This window comes from Nothoprocta perdicaria, unplaced genomic scaffold (genome assembly GCF_003342845.1).
Source record: "Nothoprocta perdicaria isolate Ctin4 unplaced genomic scaffold, notPer1 scaffold_62, whole genome shotgun sequence".
NCBI classification, from domain to species: domain Eukaryota; kingdom Metazoa; phylum Chordata; class Aves; order Tinamiformes; family Tinamidae; genus Nothoprocta; species Nothoprocta perdicaria.
Genome location: NW_020455888.1, coordinates 2,786,746 through 2,805,148, shown reverse-complemented (window position 1 = coordinate 2,805,148; position 18,403 = coordinate 2,786,746). Strand labels below are relative to the sequence as shown.

The 18,403-nt window shown below is 38.5% G+C and overlaps 1 long non-coding RNA gene across 1 annotated transcript; it reads left to right on the top strand.

Moving 5' to 3' along the window:
- Positions 1-1,496: 1,496 nt before the first annotated feature.
- On the top strand, positions 1,497-17,593 carry LOC112956338. The gene is made up of 5 exons (XR_003251033.1): positions 1,497-1,726; positions 9,007-9,173; positions 11,071-11,189; positions 13,093-13,197; positions 17,493-17,593. It is a non-coding gene; the product is annotated as an uncharacterized LOC112956338 (long non-coding RNA).
- The last annotated feature ends 810 nt before the right edge of the window (positions 17,594-18,403 follow it).

Genomic DNA, 18,403 nt, shown 5'->3' with positions numbered 1-18,403 from the left:
GCGTAATAGAGCATRAAGAAAATGATGAAGCCAACGTGCATAATGCTGTAAAGTAAATTAGTCAGCCATATGATTATTTTGTTGCTCTAAAATCTTCTCCACCTTATCTTAAATGTCCTCTGCTAAATGACTGAAGGTAAACGGACTAAGCATCTTGCTGGTGAGGCCTTTGACAGAAAGCTAGTATAGAAAAAATACCTTGAATTAGTGCTCAGTATAGCTGCAGCCAGCAGACCCAGGGTCTCCCAAGCAGATCTGGTGCCTCGGTGCCTAACCAGGGACAGTGGCAGTGACAGTGGCTCTGGACACGGCTGCAGCTGCCTGGCTGGCACCGTCCCCACTGCTGCCCTTGCTCCAACCCCAGGGAGTGTTTCAGGGCTTCCAGATAAACCTATGTGTAAACAGCCTCCTTGGCCTTTTTCTTTTTTTTTTTTTTTTTAATTATCTCTTTTTTCCCCCACGTCCAGAGTGATCCACGCACTAGGGAAAAGCTGCACAAGGAAAATATATACACATATAGTCATTACTGGACATCAGAAACCTGTGCAGGCAAAATGAAACACACACTGGTATCTCATCATCTCATCACATACATCTGGTATCAAACACCGTTCTGCCCAACGCTGCCTAAGCATAAGGACCTCTAAGGTGCAGACATTGACAAGAAATACTAGGTCGGCATTTAGAAACGCGCCAAACGCGTTGTGTTTCCACCCAAGCTGCGGAGCAGGCGACCGAGGAACGAGGCACGAGGCTSCAAACCGCCCCGCAGAGGCGGTTCCGCGGCGAGCCCGGGGGCACCGGGGCGCCCCAGAGCTCCTCTCACCTGCGGGCGGCTCCGCGCCGACCCCCCCGGTCCGCTCCGGTTCGCTCCGCTCCGGTTCGGTTCGCTCCGCTCCGCTCCACACGCCGGGCCCTGCGCGCCGGCCGGCCCAGCTCGGCCTCCCCGCGCCGCACGTGCGCGTGCCGCTCCTGCGCAGGCGCAGCAGCGCCGTTGCGCGGCCGTTGTTGCGCGGCCGTTACTGCGCGGCCGTTACTGCGCGGCCGTTACTGCGCGGCCGTTACTGCGCGGCCGTTACTGCCGCCGCGCGGCCCGGCTGCTGCGCAGCTTCCGGCGCGCGCCGTCGCCGCCATGCCCGTCCCGTCCCGTCCCGCCCCGCTCCCGGCAGCCAACGGCGGCGGCGCCGCAGGGATTTTCCCTCCCTCCCTCCTTCCTTCCTCCCTTCCCGCCGCTCAGCCGGGCGGAGCGAGGGGCGGGCAGAGGCGCCGCCCGCCCCGGCGCGGAGCCCGCTGCCGGCGGCCCCTGCAGCGCCCAGGCCCGGAGCCCGCCCAGGGCCGGAGCCCGCCCAGGCCGCGCCGCTCCGCGCCCTGAGGTTGAGGCGGCGCTAAGCCGGGCTCTGCGTAAGGCGCCGCCTGCGGAGCGCTTGGCCTGAGGCGCAGCGCCTTTCTCCCAGCCCCGAGGCGCGGCTTCGGGCAGGTTCGCCGCTACCCGAGCGTTGTACCACCACGGGCATTTTTATTACTATTGTTATCTTTAAACTGCCCGATTAGGTAGCTTAGGCTGTTTGTTGCACCCGTTTTTGGAGGTTTCGGTCTCCAGATGCTGATGCGATGTAGGGCTCTTTCACCCGGTATTTGTGCCCCGGCAGTTTCAGGCTGAAACAGCCGAGGTCTTTCCTGCAGCTTCTTAAATCCCTCCTGGCCCCAGTTCCTCCAGGAGCACGAGGTTAGTGCGGCGCTCCGGTGCCTCCCTGGCTCGGGGAGGCTCCAGGGAAGTCGTGGGAAATGCCCTGTATTCGCGATTTGATTTGAGAAAAAATAAAACGCTTACCTTCTTATGCTTTGCATTGTAAAAAATAATTTGCTAGTATAATGATAATAGTTATAATATTTCCATTTTTTGTACTTATTTCTATTGTACTTTTTATTCCTTCGGCAATGTCTTGAAGTTTGAGGTAATGTTTTGCGATGTTTTCCCCTGTTGGAGGGAGAAATTGTTTACCCATCTGGTGACAAGCTGCCATGAAATTCGGTAATAATTTTGCAAAGAGGAATTTTTATCGGGTTTTGAGTTTTGATGCATTAGTGCTGTTTAGTGCGGAGAGGTTTTTTTTTTTTTTTCTATGAGTAGGAGAGGAAAATAAGTGACTCCACCTTTCTTTCTCTATAGCACATGAAATAAAGCACATGTGTTTTGGCTCTTTTTCTATTGATGCAGATGACTGTGAAAACTGGTAGAATAATGCAATATGTTGAATAATGTTCTTCAGTAGTTTCAKTAAGTAGAAGGCCATATATGATGGTGTTTTATTTGTGCATTTTAGTTTTCTTCATATGCTCTTGCTTAGTCCTGGCAATACTTTGCTGTGATTAGATTACTGGACCCAGGTATATAAAAATTAACATATGCTCTATATTTTAATTTCAGTAATATTTTAAAAACTTTTTTGATTATAACTTTTTCTTTTCGCAGGGCTGACTAGAATGCATTGTTTTGTTTTAAACTTCTGTCAAACATACATTTTTATTTTAAGTATACACGGCTTAACAGATGCTGTGGTGAGAGCTGCTTGTGAGTGATCTTGYCTGACTGAGGTAGACTTGTTTCCTTTTTGTTAGTGTGGAAAATTTGGAAAAATCTCTGACCTAGACTTTGGTTCTCCCATCAGTTAGAATTCATGGCCTGAAGGTGTTAACATTTTAAAGCTGGCCAGTGCCTCCGTTCCCTGTTTTGTTGTCCCTTTTCACTGACATTAGGGGTAAATAGATTAATTTTTCATTTTTTGCTTTGTATTAAATACTGTGAAGTATATAAAACTGCCAGAGGATGCTTTGCTGGTGTTCCTTGTTTTCCTTCCTGATATGTGAATTGCATAAAGTAAAGCTTGGGCTGAAGAAGGATTGCGGACATGCATGCACCTCTCCATATAGAAGGAGAACTTCTCATGTGTATGCAAATTCACAGAGATGTGAGGAAACTAAGGACTTTAACTTACAAAACTATAAAACCTCATTTAGCATGAACAAAATAGTCCTCACGTAGGAAGAATGGCCTTCTAGATGATGCAAGCTCCAGAGTCACCAGGGTTTGGTTTGAGCAGGTATGCACTGGTGATGATTTTGGGATCTAGTTAGAATTGCTATTTGCTTAAATGTTGATCTCTCTGACATATATCAATTGTTTAATTTGTTTTAGTGTGAATTGACTGACCGCATACTTGCGCATGGTTTATTGCTGATCTTACTAATTTAACTTTTTATTATTAATAATTTTAGTTAACATGGGAAGAGCAGAAGGGTTTTCTGATGTGATTTTGAAACTGTTTTGATTTGGGCCAATCGGGCAAATACACTATGTGTCAGTACTATTTAACTTTCTGAATAGGGGGTCTCTAGTTTCAACTATTTTCAACTATTTATAGACTTCATAATTGCTTCCTCGGTAAAGATTCTAAAACAATTTAAATATTAGTTTGTTTCCATGCATTATTACCTTTCTAGAACACATATCTGGAATGAATACTTCCCATGGCTGAAGCCTTTTGGCCTGAGTTGAGCATGTAGCATAATAGTGTGGGGGATATAGAACAACACCCTTCCCCCCCAGCCTTCCTTTTGGAAGGAGGGGTAGGATTTTTAAATATGAGGAATAAAATTACTATGTGGAGACTTTATACATAATATAAAGAGAGAGGGAAAACACTCTAAAATGAGTGAGTCTTAAGAATTACTCTTTGAGAACAACACTTGTATCAGAAAGCCTTATCTGGAAAGTAATTATGAAAGTAATTATGAGCACTGGGAAAAATAATATTCTAGTTAAAAGACTGTGTTCAGGCTGAGAGCCTGTGCTATTCATGTGTGTGTTCTAGGAGTATTTGTGCATGCAAATCCCATTCCCTTTGGCAGATGACTCCTAGCCAGACTGTCACTGCGTGCTGCTCCCTGAGAAGTTGCACAGGGAGTGGGAGGTGCCATCTGAAGACTTTCGCTCTGAAGGTTTCATTTCTCAGGGTTTGTTTGGCTTTTATTTTACTTTATTTATTTAAAGCTAACAAAGGAGGAATAAAATCTAAAACTGCAAAGCATCTTTTTGAAACTGTAACAGAAATATGCTAATTATACATTTTTAAATACACTTACATAAGTACTTTAAATACATACATAAGTACTCTATATATATATATATAATAAAAATATTGCAAAAGGTGCAAAAAGGTTTACAGTTAAAATAATCATAGCTTTGATACTTTTGTCTGTTATAGAGTCAAGATTACTCCAAATGTAAACCTTATTGTCTTTTCATAACTAGCTTTGAGTCCACAGACTGGAATATTGTTACTACAAACATTACTGAATTTAAACTACCCGTGCAGTATCCCTTGGCTATTGCATTGTAATATTTTAACAGAGAAAGGGATTTCTTTCTTTCTGAAATGGATATTATAAAATCATTAGCCAAAGCACAGGGCCAGATTCTTTGCTGACTGCTGGCCTGCTTATATCATTTTGCTGGTTGCTGATGGTTACTGTAAGAACATATGTGTTTCTTCACCATCAGAAAGCAAACCCCTTGCACCTAGAGCCTGCTATCCATTCAAAACTATCTTTTAATAGAATAGTTATTTGGCTTCAATAAAAGCAAATAATAATAATTATTATTATTATTAACAACATAGCTCTAAAACAAAGTTGATATTAAGCTTGAAATTTGTTTGTTGAAGATACTCTCAGTTTATGCATCCCTGTGATCTCCCTCTCGTTTGCTCAGTTTCCCCTTGCTGTTCAGCAGCAGGGCTGCCTCACACTTGTGTTCAGGGCTGTCACTTCTGCTCTTGCTTAGGACTACAGGCAGAATTTAGTGGTCAGACCAATTTGCAGACTGCTGTATGAAGATGTGTGTAACATCATTACTTCATGTTATTTGCACTCAAAATCCAGCAGTAGCTTCATATTTCATCTTCTAACTGTGGCTCTTTCATGACTGTGGCTGATGCATCACGTGATGCATCTTATATGTGGCAGAAAAGTTTATTGAAAAGTCTCTCTCCCATTTATTTATTGGAAAACTGCAAATAAGATTTCTTGCATTACACTGTACTTTAAGACCTGGTGCGTATGATCAAATCGAGACAGACCCTCAATGCAGCCTAGCATCCTGTTCACAGTAATGGTGATCAGTGAATGCTTGGGAGGGTGGACAAATAATGTCCTGAACTGTCGAATAGTTCAAGCATATGTTGAAAATCTTTTAAGCTGCTGATGTTTTAAAATACCCTCTTAGAGCACTATCAAATCTGCTAAAGTGTAGAACTAATCACTATGTGTCTTGCTGCTGCTAGTTTCTTACTACTGTTGTAATCATTTAAAGAGCATTCCTGATATATTGAGGGTGAGCACTTTATTGTATAAATGACCATAAAGTCCTAAGAAGTTAACCAAATAAAGCCTTCTTTACTCTTTTGGTTGCATTAAATTATTTTTAAATAAGTTGTATTTAATATCTGAAGTTATAATAGCAATTAATAACTTCTAAAAACATTGCTTACAAGATGAATTTTTGTTTCTATTTAGTATAGTAGAGTTAATGTATCACCTTTTAGCATAGATGATGACATACAGTAACAATTCTTTGGAACAGAAGGATGTTAGTAAGGTAGCTTTCTCATGTAATTTGGGTGTGGGTTTTTTTTGTTTTGTTTTTTTTTTTTTTGATAATCATGACTTTTGTAAATATGTTTAACTCTTTAGGGTTATTTTTTAGATTATTTTTTGATCTTTTTTGATAAGTAATGCTGTACTGTGGTGAATTATTTCTTCATGCATGAAAGAAAAAGATGTAAAACTGAGTAGAATGGAAATCCCTATCAGGTTACTCTTAGAGGATCAAAATAAAACCACAGGACAAAAACAGAGGTTCCCAAATTTATTTTGTTGAGATTCAGTTACTGGCATGGATGATTGGTGGCACTGGTACTAAGAGCCTGCAGTTTCTTCAGCTGTGTAAATATCTCTCAAATCATGACTTTTACCCTATCATTGTCAATCTTTGAAACAAAACTGGAACCAGGACCCAGCTCTGTGTTTCTTGTCTGGCTTAATGGTCGTCTGCTCTCTACTCTGCTCCATCCTGTTCTCGTGTACCAAAATCTACTCGTGTATAGCTGGCTTGCTTCCAAAATTGCTCTCCAAAGTGCCTGCTCGAAAGATGTTTAACATGATACTGTTCACAGGCATAGTTGGGAGCAACAGTGAAGTACTTGTGAATATGTGTGGTGAACAAGTGGTGCCACAAACCTTTCTGCACAGGAGTAATCCCATCAGTCAGTTGAGTAGCTCTGATTAAGGATTATGTGTGATTAGTGGCCAGCAAGGTTAAGAGTATGGCCTGTATCATTAATTAGTATTTGGATATTGACCCTGCTTTGAGCTGCAGTTTGAACTAGATGACCTCGCAGATCCTTTCTGTGCAGAATGAGTCTGTGATTAACCCACTTCAGTTGTGCAAACAGTTCTTCTATTTATTTGTTTAAATGAAATAGACTAAGTCCTGGCAAATTGCTGCAAATATTTTTATTCATTGCATCGTGTTGTACAGTGTGGAGATGCAAATTTGACCCAAATTTAAGACAGTAAGAGAAATGCACTATTCATTTTTGTACATTAAATTCAGTTCCTTCACATCTGATGGAATATAGTTTATTTAGTTTTGCTGCTGTAGCTTATGCAGACCAGAGTGCCTGAAAGTTTGATGCTTTATGCGTAGTTAAGTGAGATGTATGAAGTCTGTAAGTGTATTCAGACACTTTCAGGTGCTGCCAGCACTGAGGTTATARCAGCAAAAACATTGGTGCGTATTAGCAGTCTGAGTAAGGAAGGCTTGTAGAGACCACCCTGATCTGGATGAACCTTGTAAGGGAAATGGTGCATCCCAGAAGATGTCATTGATAAACTGATAACAATAATGACTGGAGTTTGAAAGAAAACCRTGGAATGGTTTACAACCCACCGTACTGCTCTGAAATGCCATAAAAGATTTCAAAAGTGAAGACTTGGAGTGTGAGGTGGCATTACTATACTTCAAAGAAGGAGATGAAAAAGAAGGGAGATAGAGAGAACTTGCTATGTAGTTCTGAATATATGTAGATGTTGCCAAAATTATTTGAATTTAATAATTATTTTTAAATGCATTTTAGGATGAATGGTCCTTGCCATTACTTTAGAAATAGTATATGATTGAACAGTAGCATGATCCATTGCTAAAACATATGTTGATTGAATTCCTGGGTTCAACTAAAACTTGCACCTGCTGATACCTGCTTTACTGTTCTCATTTYTTTTAGTTATTTGGTCTTTTAGGTGAATTGGTGGTGAGGGAGGAAACCTCACAATTATTGATTTGTAAAAGGCCRATTGTGTTTGCGTGCATGTGAGGAAAAAAAGTCTGTATTTAACATTTTAACATCCATTAACATCCATTTAACATCCATTGTAGTTGCACCTTGCAGGTAATTACAMGCACCAAGTGCAGCAGGGATATTTAAGGTGCACATTTGTGTGTGTTTCTCTGATAATGCGTGGGCTTACAYTGCAGCCTTTAATTCAGCAGGGACAGCTTGTGGATTTTTCTTGTCTGTTTATCTACCTAGCACTTGAAATTTTGAATTGTTTGAATCTTTATTCAAGCTGTAAATGGCTTGAATCTTCTGTTTCGATAAATTTGGATGAAGTCCATTAGAGGATTCAAGTGCAAAGAGTCAGGCAAAATCTAGCTAGGGGTATGAAACAACGTTAATCTCTAGCATCTTTAGCTGTTTAACTGGTGGTTGTGGCATCTAACTTGCTTCTGTTGGTAATGGAAAAGAAAGGCACAGCCACATATATATTCATATGTTCACTCTCAGTGTGCAGTTGATTCCAGATCATTATTTAAATATCAACTTTTTTTTTCTTAATATTTTTTATTTTTTTTTAAACTGTGCACCAAATTGTTCTGGGGTGATCCTGAAGCACTGACTTTGGGGTATTGGAGGTGGTGGTGAGTTTTGATGCAGGAATGGACATGAAGAGAAAACCAGTGCTGAGACACCTTTCTATGACTTGCAGCAGCAAAGTTGATCTACCTTGTAAGTTGGCCGTCGGTGACAAATAGTGTTTCCAGAGGTGCTGGCAATGGTAGCTGTGATTAGCTACCTACTCTTGTTCTTCCCATTTCCCTTCTGTTGTATTTGCACAGCTGTTTGTGTTGAGATGCAGTGACCTGGATCGGAGATTTAATCCTGACTTAAAAACTGAGTCTGTGAAAAAAGCAACATTTGTATTGCAAGTTAGTTCCTCCAGTTGGCTTGCTGAGCAGCTCCGTAAGTAAATATATCTGTGCAAAGAATGATGTCGCACAAGGACAAGAAGCAGGAAAAGGGTTGAATCTGTTCAAATTGGATCTGTTACCAGAATAGACGTTCAGCAAATAGTGATTCTAGGTTTCTGTCTTCAAAGTGATTAATCTTATCCTAAAGCAAGTATCCAAGATAAAATGTTATATATATTCCATAACATTAGAGAAAGTTGTGAGGAACTAAATTTGGAGATGCTAGCATTTATTTTTACAGTTACAAAATAACTTGYAGGGGAAAGCATGACCTTGAAATACTTAGAGATGTTTCTAAATTAACRTGTTCTGTGGAAACGTGTATTGTTAAAGATGCCTTGTAGGAAAACCTCTTCTCAGAGTACACACTATAAAAGAAACAACCCTAAGATTATCCTAATGATGCTTGAGTAACATAAATGAAAGTTCTGTAGTGGAGCATTTCTGCTCATATTACATTAACTGTCCATCCAGTTGAATTACAACAGTAATTTATACTAACTTTATGAATTAGTGCTTACATATTTCCTCCGTTTGTTCTAAAATTTTATTTACAAGTAACAAGACTTCTGAAAAGCTAAATGAAGTTTTTACAGTAAGCTTGAATAACTAAAATGAAGCGGCTTTTTCTCTTTCAGTTCTTTCTTTGGATTGTCTGTGCTTTGCAGTAATGGCAATACATTCATTCTGCCATTTGGAGGAGCCTGTGCCACAGAATAATGGTCTGAAGAAGGTTAGCTTATTTGCAGAGCCTTCATTTGGGAAATGGTACTGATGCAGCAACGAGGTGCTTTGTCAAGTCCAGGTAAGTGCTTTGTCTGTTRTTTTTTAATTATGCTTATTTGTTAGTGATGTGGGTATTTTGTTTAAATTAGCATACATGCAGTGTCGTGTTGGGGCCTGTCAGCCTTTGTGTTGGTCCTTTGACAGATGAAAGGGCACACGTCGTAGCATGAACACCCACGGGATGCATGGAAGGAAACTGTTGTCTAGGAAGTGATTTTAGTATAACTTCTAATGCTTGGGCTACCTGGTGAGAGTGGAGATTATCATCTCTTCATAATGGCACAGTTCTTCAATTGCTAAGAATTATTTTTCTGCTTTTTTCTTCTCTGTTTCTGTGTTTCCCATATTCAATATTTTGCTATGGCAGAGTAGTTACTGCTGATGTTAGAGTTAATAATTAGATTTCAAAGCACAGAGAGGGGAAAAAAAGGAGGAAGTAAGAGTCATGTTTTCACATCTTGGAACATCTTCATATTTTCTGTTTTTTAAAAAATCTTGTGAATTGTGTTTTTTAAAAAATCTTGTGAATTGTGCTTTTCTGTCAAGATTTTTGGATGCTTAAATTTTGGCGTGATATGGATTGGATCTGGATTTTTTTTAAGTGAATTGTTGCTATACATGACGTATTTATTACTCTAGACATCTATAAAACATTTCTAACATAATAGTGACTTTCACTCAAGTAAGTTTATACTACAAATRGTCGTAGTAGTATTCTATATGAGCACTGTATGTAATGTATATGCAATGAGAAGTGTTGGCAGCAGAATAGTAAAATATTTATGAATATTTAGAAAGGTGCTTGAATTTCTTTCCCTTTGCTTTCATTGTGCGCTGTGGGAATTTTCTAACTCTTTATGGGTTTGGTGTTCCAGCCATCAGTCAAAAAAAGGGATAATCTGCGAACAATAGTAAGTTTCTTCATATYAGAGTTGCAGAGTATAGTTTGCCAGGGATGCACCTAAATCTAAAACCCTCTTATGACGTGAGTGTGCTTTGTAGCTAAATTACTGTATCACTTTCATACATTAAAATATATCTTTATGGGTACATATATTAACTGAAAAGCCTTAACAATAGCATTTGTCTTGCTAACAAGCCCACAGCATGTTAAGTACCAGACTTTTAAGATTTGATACTGTCATATCTTTTGACTCCTGAAATGGAGGTTTCTGTAGTGCATGTTTTTGTGCAGGTGCTTAGCTGTATGTCAGCGTCATCCTGGGGCAACAGTGATGCCTAAAAAGTACACTGGCAGAGAAAGAACAGTGCTGTTCTTAATGCRAACACTTATGTTCGGCTTTTTATATTTAGAAGAAAAAAATGTAATGTCTTAAATGCTTTATCARTGTAATGGATGACTGAAAATTAGAAACTAGTTAAGAAAGATTTTGGACTGTAAGTTCCAAGTACAAGTTCAAGTACAAACAAGACTCAGTAAAAAAGAGATTTGCTTCACTGAAACTGTAAAAATTGAAATGCATTTCAGTAAAATCATCACAAGGAGAGTTCATCCTGGAGATGCATCTTAAATCCTGTTTGTATTTTGCAATAAGTATAGGAATAAGGTCCACCAAAATCATTACAAAAATGCTATTTATAAATGCAACAACACTATGAAATCTGAGCAAATAATGTATTTGACTTATTATTATTTAAATACTTAGAAAATAAGTATTTATTATTTAATAGTAATTAATTAGTTTATTAAGATTTTCCTTTTGATAAGAGTGGATTTTTGATACACACGAAGGCAAACTGTTATGAACACAGTAGAAGCCAAAGTAAGACAAGAATAAAACATAAACCAAGTTCACTATGATACAGCAATATAGCTTATGGTGTCAAAAGTACAGTTATCAAGAAAATCGTGTATATTTATATATGTATGTGTATTTTTTTCCTGAATCATTCAGCAAAAATATTATTGTACCTAACACAATCTTCAGTACGTGGACAAAGTTCTTCCCAAAAGAATGAATAAAATCGCATATCAAAAGAATGAATAAAAATCGCATATCAAAAGAATAAGAAGGTAAGATCTTTGACATTGTTATCTCAGAGAGCAGTTAAAAGTAATTTCAATAGTGAAAGCATACCCATCTTCAAAAATACTTGCCTGTTATCATGCATCCTGTTCCGATATTTTTTCTTTTATCTTTCAAAAGTGCGAGTGTTCAGCTCTGCTTTCTAAATATGTTTTCCCCGAGATCAATGAGTTGACCTGAGTGGGGATAAAGACTGGTTTATCTTTACTGAGGCAAAGTTAAGTCATCACTAAGTTATTTTTATTTCATTTTTTTTAGATCCCATGCATGAAATACCAGGTCTATGACATTCAGTGGGATGAAAATCTCAGAACAAACTGATAGTGGGGACCCCCAAGCTACAGTTTTAAGTAAAAACTTATTTGGAGGAGGAACTTAGAGATTTTTTTTCTTTTTTCTTTTTTTTTTTAATTTTGATAATTAAGTAGCAAAGGATGCAACTTAAACTATACATATTTTCCTATTACCTTTAAAACAATTTATTTGTATTTTGAGAGCATTTGTTGATTACGTTTTGAGCATTACCTATTTGCCTAGTGCTTCAGCAATACTGTTTCTAAAGAGGACTTCCTTACCAGCACAGGACTGTCTAGTTCTATTCCTAGCAGCTTTTTATCTGTTTTTCCAGTGTGTATCTATGAGTGAGATTCTAGTTCAGCTACTGTAACTTCCATTTTTCAAAGACTGATGTATTTTGGTAATTTTTGCAAAATTCAGCAGTATCAACTTCCATATTGAAAGGTGTTAGGGGCTGTACATATCCCATGACTAACTTAGTTTTTCTTGATCCAGTCAGTCACCCTGTTCCCCAAGGAAGGGGCACCTCCATTCTTTGTGCAACACCCCAGTGTAACTTGTAACCTAGAGCCTTAAAGTCGCCTTGAATTGATGCTGTTTTACTTTTTTGTGTGCATTTTTGTAACGTACAATTGTGTGGAAGATACTGCAACCTCAGTAGCAAATGGAGACAGCTCAGAAGGACAGACAAGCATTGAGAAGGTGAATTGTTACAGCCATCAGCATCTGCATCTGCCTTTGCTTAATTGCCCAAAGTCCTCCCTTTGCAAGGCAAGGAGTAGATGCTGTAAAAGATCAATAATTTGAGATGAAAATCAAGAAGGGGGGGGGGAAGGTACTTTAAGAAAAGAGAGGCTACAACGCAACATGAAATGCATGTGATGCTTTTTAAAAATACTTAAGTTTTGTCATCAGTGAGATGTTTAGGATTTTTTTTATATTCGGTTCTATATGGAATATAGACTGTGARAGGAACACATGTATCAAATAATTGATCATCTGGTTTAAGAAAGCAAACAAAACTTCTCCAGCCAACCAGTGGGGTAAAAAAGATATAAAGATATGAGTTTGTTTATTGTAGTTCATTAATTTAGTTAACTAAGCTGAAGAAATACCACCCATTTGTCTTAAGTTTATCACAGCACAAATACCATCAAATATCATCAGCAAATATCACAGTATTTGTTGTAAGTTGAAAGATATTAAATGTCTCCAGTGATGGTGTAAAATTGTTCCTCCTCCAGCCAATTCAGTAATTCCCGTAATTCTTGTCATAGGTGTATAAACAATTAGGGCCAAATTTATGTACTACTTGAAATATAAAATCTSAGTAACAATTACTAAGAGTTAATGAAAACTAGTAAAATACCACTTCAAGGGCAGCATCCTCAGTTTTGGAGAAAAGGGACATCTTTTTAGATGCAGTTCATATCATTGTAGATAAGTATGTGCCATTAGTATTCTAACCTGGAAACACGATAGCTGAACATTTGTAAGTTGTGCACATAGCTCTTTTTATGCTTAACACATTAATATTTTGGAGTTTATTATTAAGGACCATCTTTGTTCCCTTCCTCTTTTTACCTCATTCAGCTTCTCTCCTGTCTCAGAGACATATTCTGCCTTCCTGGGGCTTATGGTCTGAGAACGTCCAAGCAGAGGGCTCATTGCCCAGAAGATTGAATGTTAGGCCCTAAGGTAAGTAACATAATATGCAGATTTTTGTTTCCATCATAATACTCTTCTGAGAGCTAAGCCAAAAAAGGTGTTGTCTTTAATTTAAAATTGTCTTTTAAGCTGGGCAGAATCCAGCTTAAACTGCCTTTGGATCCCACTCTTTTAGTGCTGTATATTGGGCTAGTAGGTTATTTTATTTATTTATTGAAGAATGAGACTATTCTGCCCAATCTACAGCCTAACTATGGTGGTTTCAGGATCTTCTAAGAGAAGATATCTTATTCCTGTCATGCTTCTCAAGAAGGGATGATAAAACCTACGTAGTGCCTCGAAGCTGAGCTTCATTATTCTACCATTACTGTGTACRTCAGACAGTACAGGTCCCTGCTTGCTTGGTTTAGCAGCACCCACTGATCGGGACAAGTAATTCCAAAGATGGAGCAAACATATTTATCCATATGGTACCTCAAAAGGGACAACTGCTGCAGTTATATTAATCACCCTCTTATATTTAAGGAGAAAAATATTTCATCTTGCAGCTAGATAAACTCTGTGGTTTAGAGACCTGTCTATTCACCAAGTTCTACCAGTTGTTTTTACAACTGTTCCAGAACTGAGTTACTACCTAGCTTGTCAGTGAAGACACTTGTGATTCTTTAAGCCATGCTTGTCTTGGCACAGCTTTCTGCTTTTAAGTACCAGGTGTGGGTGCTTATTTGAGAGCCTAACCTGTTTCTGCTACTGTTTCCTTTCTCCACCTCCATTTTTAGAGCCTCTTTAATTTCAGCTCACCGTATACTAACTTCCTACTGGACCACTTCATAGGGCAGACATTGGTCATAAGCCTTCTCACCTTCCAGCCTTTTCTCTATGATTCTCCTTCACATAACATGGGGTAATGAATAGTATCTTAGTGCCCCAGGGTTACAAGATGGGCCCCAGAGATAAGTACTGTGTAGAGTGAATTGCCATCCTGCTTTGTTTAATGGGCTAGATATAACCAAAATTCCAGCTGTAGATTCCAGTTTGGGGATATATATATATATATGTGTGTGTGTGTGTGTGTGTGTGTGTATATATATATATATAAAAGAAAGAAAGAAAAAAAAGAGTTCTTGTATACAACTGTGAGGGGGAAAAAAGGAGGACAAATTTTCACATAGCTTAAACCAGCACATCTCAAAATGAACAGTGAAAGTAACAGCGAAAATTTATGACATTCCTGCTACATGTGCAGCCTTCATAATGCTTTCTGTAGGTAACAAATACTTCAGGTAAAGTTACTTTCAATACGGAGTTCTATAGCATTAAGGAAGTGTCATATAYTGTAGACTGCCTTTGCTGTTTGGAGCTTAAATGTTCTGTTAACTCTTATAATGAGATGATCCTCTATATAGCTATATCTTGTTTACTTAACAAGATTTTCTATAGAGATACGCATTTCTCTTGTACTTATGGTACATTGTTACTATTACAAGGATTTTATATATATATATATATATATGTATTTGTTCTTACTTAGATTGGCCAAGTGGTTTGCAACACAGATCCATCTCTGATTGTTACGCAAAATATATATTTTATAACTGGTACATTTACCAATGCTTTCAATGTGCTCTCTAGGTTATTTCTTGGAGATTGGAGAGTGTCTGGGGTTGGGGGAAGAAAAAGGGAGAATAGGAGATAGCAAAAAAAAAAAAAAACCCGAGGGGAAAAAAAGAAAGCCTTCCATGCTTGGCATAGTTTTCCTGGTTTAAGGAAATGCAATGGGTAAACTTTCTTGACTCAGACATTATAACTTTCTTGCAGTTACTGGATTTCTATCTCTGCATGTATAGGTTTATGTTGGGTCTATTTTGGATGCTGTTGTAGTACAAGCAATAAAGAAGGAGGAACAATGCAGCTTTGTTTTATCACATAATTCTAGTGCCTTAACCCAGTAGCCTGTGAGCTGCCATTCACATTGCCCTGAGGGCAATGTATTAGTTAAACATTTCTTAGCTATTTCTCCTTTAGGAAATCCTTGTGGCAGAAACTAGAGTTAGTTCCTGTAGAAGCAGAAAGGGTTACTGTAACAGCACAGTCAGAATTTGGAGATGATGTTTGAAACAGCCAAATAAAGAAGATAGTGGTGGAAACGCTCTTGTGCAACTGAGCTAAAGGAATTTTTTTAGACAGCCACTTGCCTGTTATTTTCATTGAGAAGATAGAGATAAAGCAGTGGTCATTTCCAGAGCTCCACTGTGGCTGATGCTTTTCCGTATATGTTTCAAGCCAAAACACACACTACACTTTGTCAGGATCAAGTGTTTTCGCCCAGATTCCAAATTATTACAGAGTTGTTGCTGAAGCAAGTCATTTTTGAAAGAAAGGATATTTTGAAAAGAATAGTGGCACACAGAAAACTCTCATCAGCTGAACTCCTGACAAAATCTGGCCGCTATTCAAAGTATGGTTTGTTTCTAGTAATTCCATTAACATTTCAAAGGTTGATCGTGTTCTGGGAGTTGCACAGGAGGGATTATTTTTTAAGTTAAGAATTAGTATTCTAAAGCCCTAGCTGTGCTAGGAGTATTGCAGCTATCTTGCACTGTATACTTGTACTTTACACAAGACTTTTTAAGGCTTTGTCTAAACAGAGCAGTGCTTTCTGCATCCGTGCTTCTTGCCAGTACTTGGTCTCTACCACTGTGATTTAAGTAGCAACCCTCTTTCCTCCTGGTTTGAATATAACCGTCTCAAAATCAAACAGCGTGTATTGACAGCATATTTCCATATAGGAGGAAATAACCTAGGAGGGCTGGCCCCATTCCAGAAATTGCTTTTAACTGTGTTGCTATTGCTATGCCTGCATAAACACCTCGTGTGAAGATGCTATACCAGGGCAAGAAAAAGTTTTCATTTTGATTCCTTTACCCTCTTCCACAGGGTCTGCATGATAAGCGGTGCCACAGTAGTTATGCAGGTTCAGTTTGCCTTTGTGGGCAAATCTACCTTATGCTGATAACACATGTAGCTGTCTTGCAGGATCCAAATGATCGACATTTTTGTAACAAACGTGATAAAATTCTCTCTAATATAAGCCTATCTTAGTAGATTAATACTGGAAAAAGTACAGTTTACTGTGAGTGGTTAGAATATTTCTACCTGGCTATATATTGCCGGAAAATACAGCTGCCCTTCTGAGTCCTAACTTAACTCTTCGTTGTTCACCATGAAAGATGATGTTTTGTACACTGACCAAACCTTCGCTGCTGCTTTGTATAAACTGTGTCTTGTTCAATATGTCTTAGCCAAGTAAGAGTTTAGCAAGTGGAAGTCTGAATATCAGAACATGGACACGTTGCAAATAAGGATTTTGCAAAAACTAGAGCTAAACAGGTCCTGATGRTTTTGTTTTAAAAGCCTAAATGAGAGAAAGAGAGAGAGGTCTTGATTTCCCTCCTGCATCCTTTTTTTTTCTTTTAATAGGGGATCATGATAGGAAAAAGACTGAGAATTTGAATAACCCTCCTGCAGTAGGCCTGGAAGCAGTGAAGAAAGGACTCTGACAGAGACTAGCAAACAGGAACAGTGAGAGCCAAAAGCCCGGGGACCTTTGGCCACCCAGAGAACACTGACGAGCTTTGATTAGCTGTTCCCTGTCCTGTGCTCAGGGACTGTTTGCTCCACTTTTCCCTTCCATTCTGACCCCTTCACTTCTGCTTTGGTATTTGCTTACTTCATGTGCTCCTTTCCCGTTCCCCTCATCTGCCGTCCTTACTCGGGGTCTCCTTCCATTTTGTTTGCAAGTAAAAGCTGCCCCCAAAATGGGATTGCTGCTGCATTTAGCACAGTGCTGCTGTTTGTGCTGTGTGTGAACTTTTCCCCTGTGCTGTCTGTCTTATCTGTTTAGACTGTAAGTTTTTTAATCTGGGACCTTTTACTGTTCTCTGTTCATGTTCTGCCCAACATAATGGAACTTCAATTTTCATTAGTCTTTAGAAGTAGCTGTAATAAATATGATTAACATTCCTTTATCCTGCCTTTTTTTTTTTTAAATAAGAAATCACTTCTAGGCAAATGACTACCTTTATAATGAGATGGGGTGTACAAGATTAACTATGTAAGAGGAACTTTGCTCTTGCAGTTTTTCTGSAAGTGATCTCATGATTTAAAAGTACAGATGTTATGATGGTAGTTATGTTACAGTTCAGAATAATAGGATGAACATTTTGGAATTAATTTCCTATGGAATATATTTGCATTGCTCTTGCAGTGGCTTACAAGTTGTTAGCTGCTTGTCCATGTATTACAACCTTTACATTGCTTTCTAGAAAATATTTTGCTRGATGGGAGTTGTTTGTCTGAAAAGTGCTCCAAGGACTGAGTATGAAACAGGAAGAGTGAGTGGCACACAGAGTGGCACTCTGGTAAGAATCTGAATGTAATATATAAACAAAAGGTGATGGTTCTAAATCAACATACTTATACATCTCCCTGAAGATTGTCTGATCACTTAATAAATGTATTTCACGTAAAATATCGAAAGATTTCTCTGTTCTAATCTCTGAACCGGTGTTCCAGTTTTTTACTCTTCTACGCATAAGAAGTCACTGCTAAGTGATTATATGGCTATCCTTTTAGAAAAACAGGCCTTTGAGAAAAGTAGTCAGTGGCCATTTATGGCTCGCTGTTTGTGAGCCTGCTTCTCTGAGTGCTTAGAAGATGGGTTTCTTTTTTGACAGTTCAAAAATAAAAATTTTAGCATTCAGACTACTTATATGCCTATAGCAAAAACATTTCACCAGTGTACATATGTATAGTCTAATAAACATTGTAAGAAACAATCCAATTTTGCACAAGTTAGGAAACATATATTTATTGACAAATGAATCATATCTGGAAACCTCTTGTCTTTCTGTAGATTAAGAAAGTCATAGCCATAACATGCTACACCATTACACTGGTACACTACTTCACTGGGAGTTTCACAACATTTAAATAACATTTAARTAACTCTCTCGGGTGCAATTAGAAATATTAGTGGAAATTTTATTGTAACTAAAATCCATTACAGCAGAAGTGATTGCTTTTCATGTAGTCTTTGAAAAACTTGGGGCCACAAATCTTTAAGCAAAATTCTTGTTTGCATCCATGTCAATCATCATCTTTTTGTATATACTGAGRTGTTGAAATTCATAAAGAGGTCGTGCTTTTGTTTCTTCCTACTCTTTGCATTCCCCTG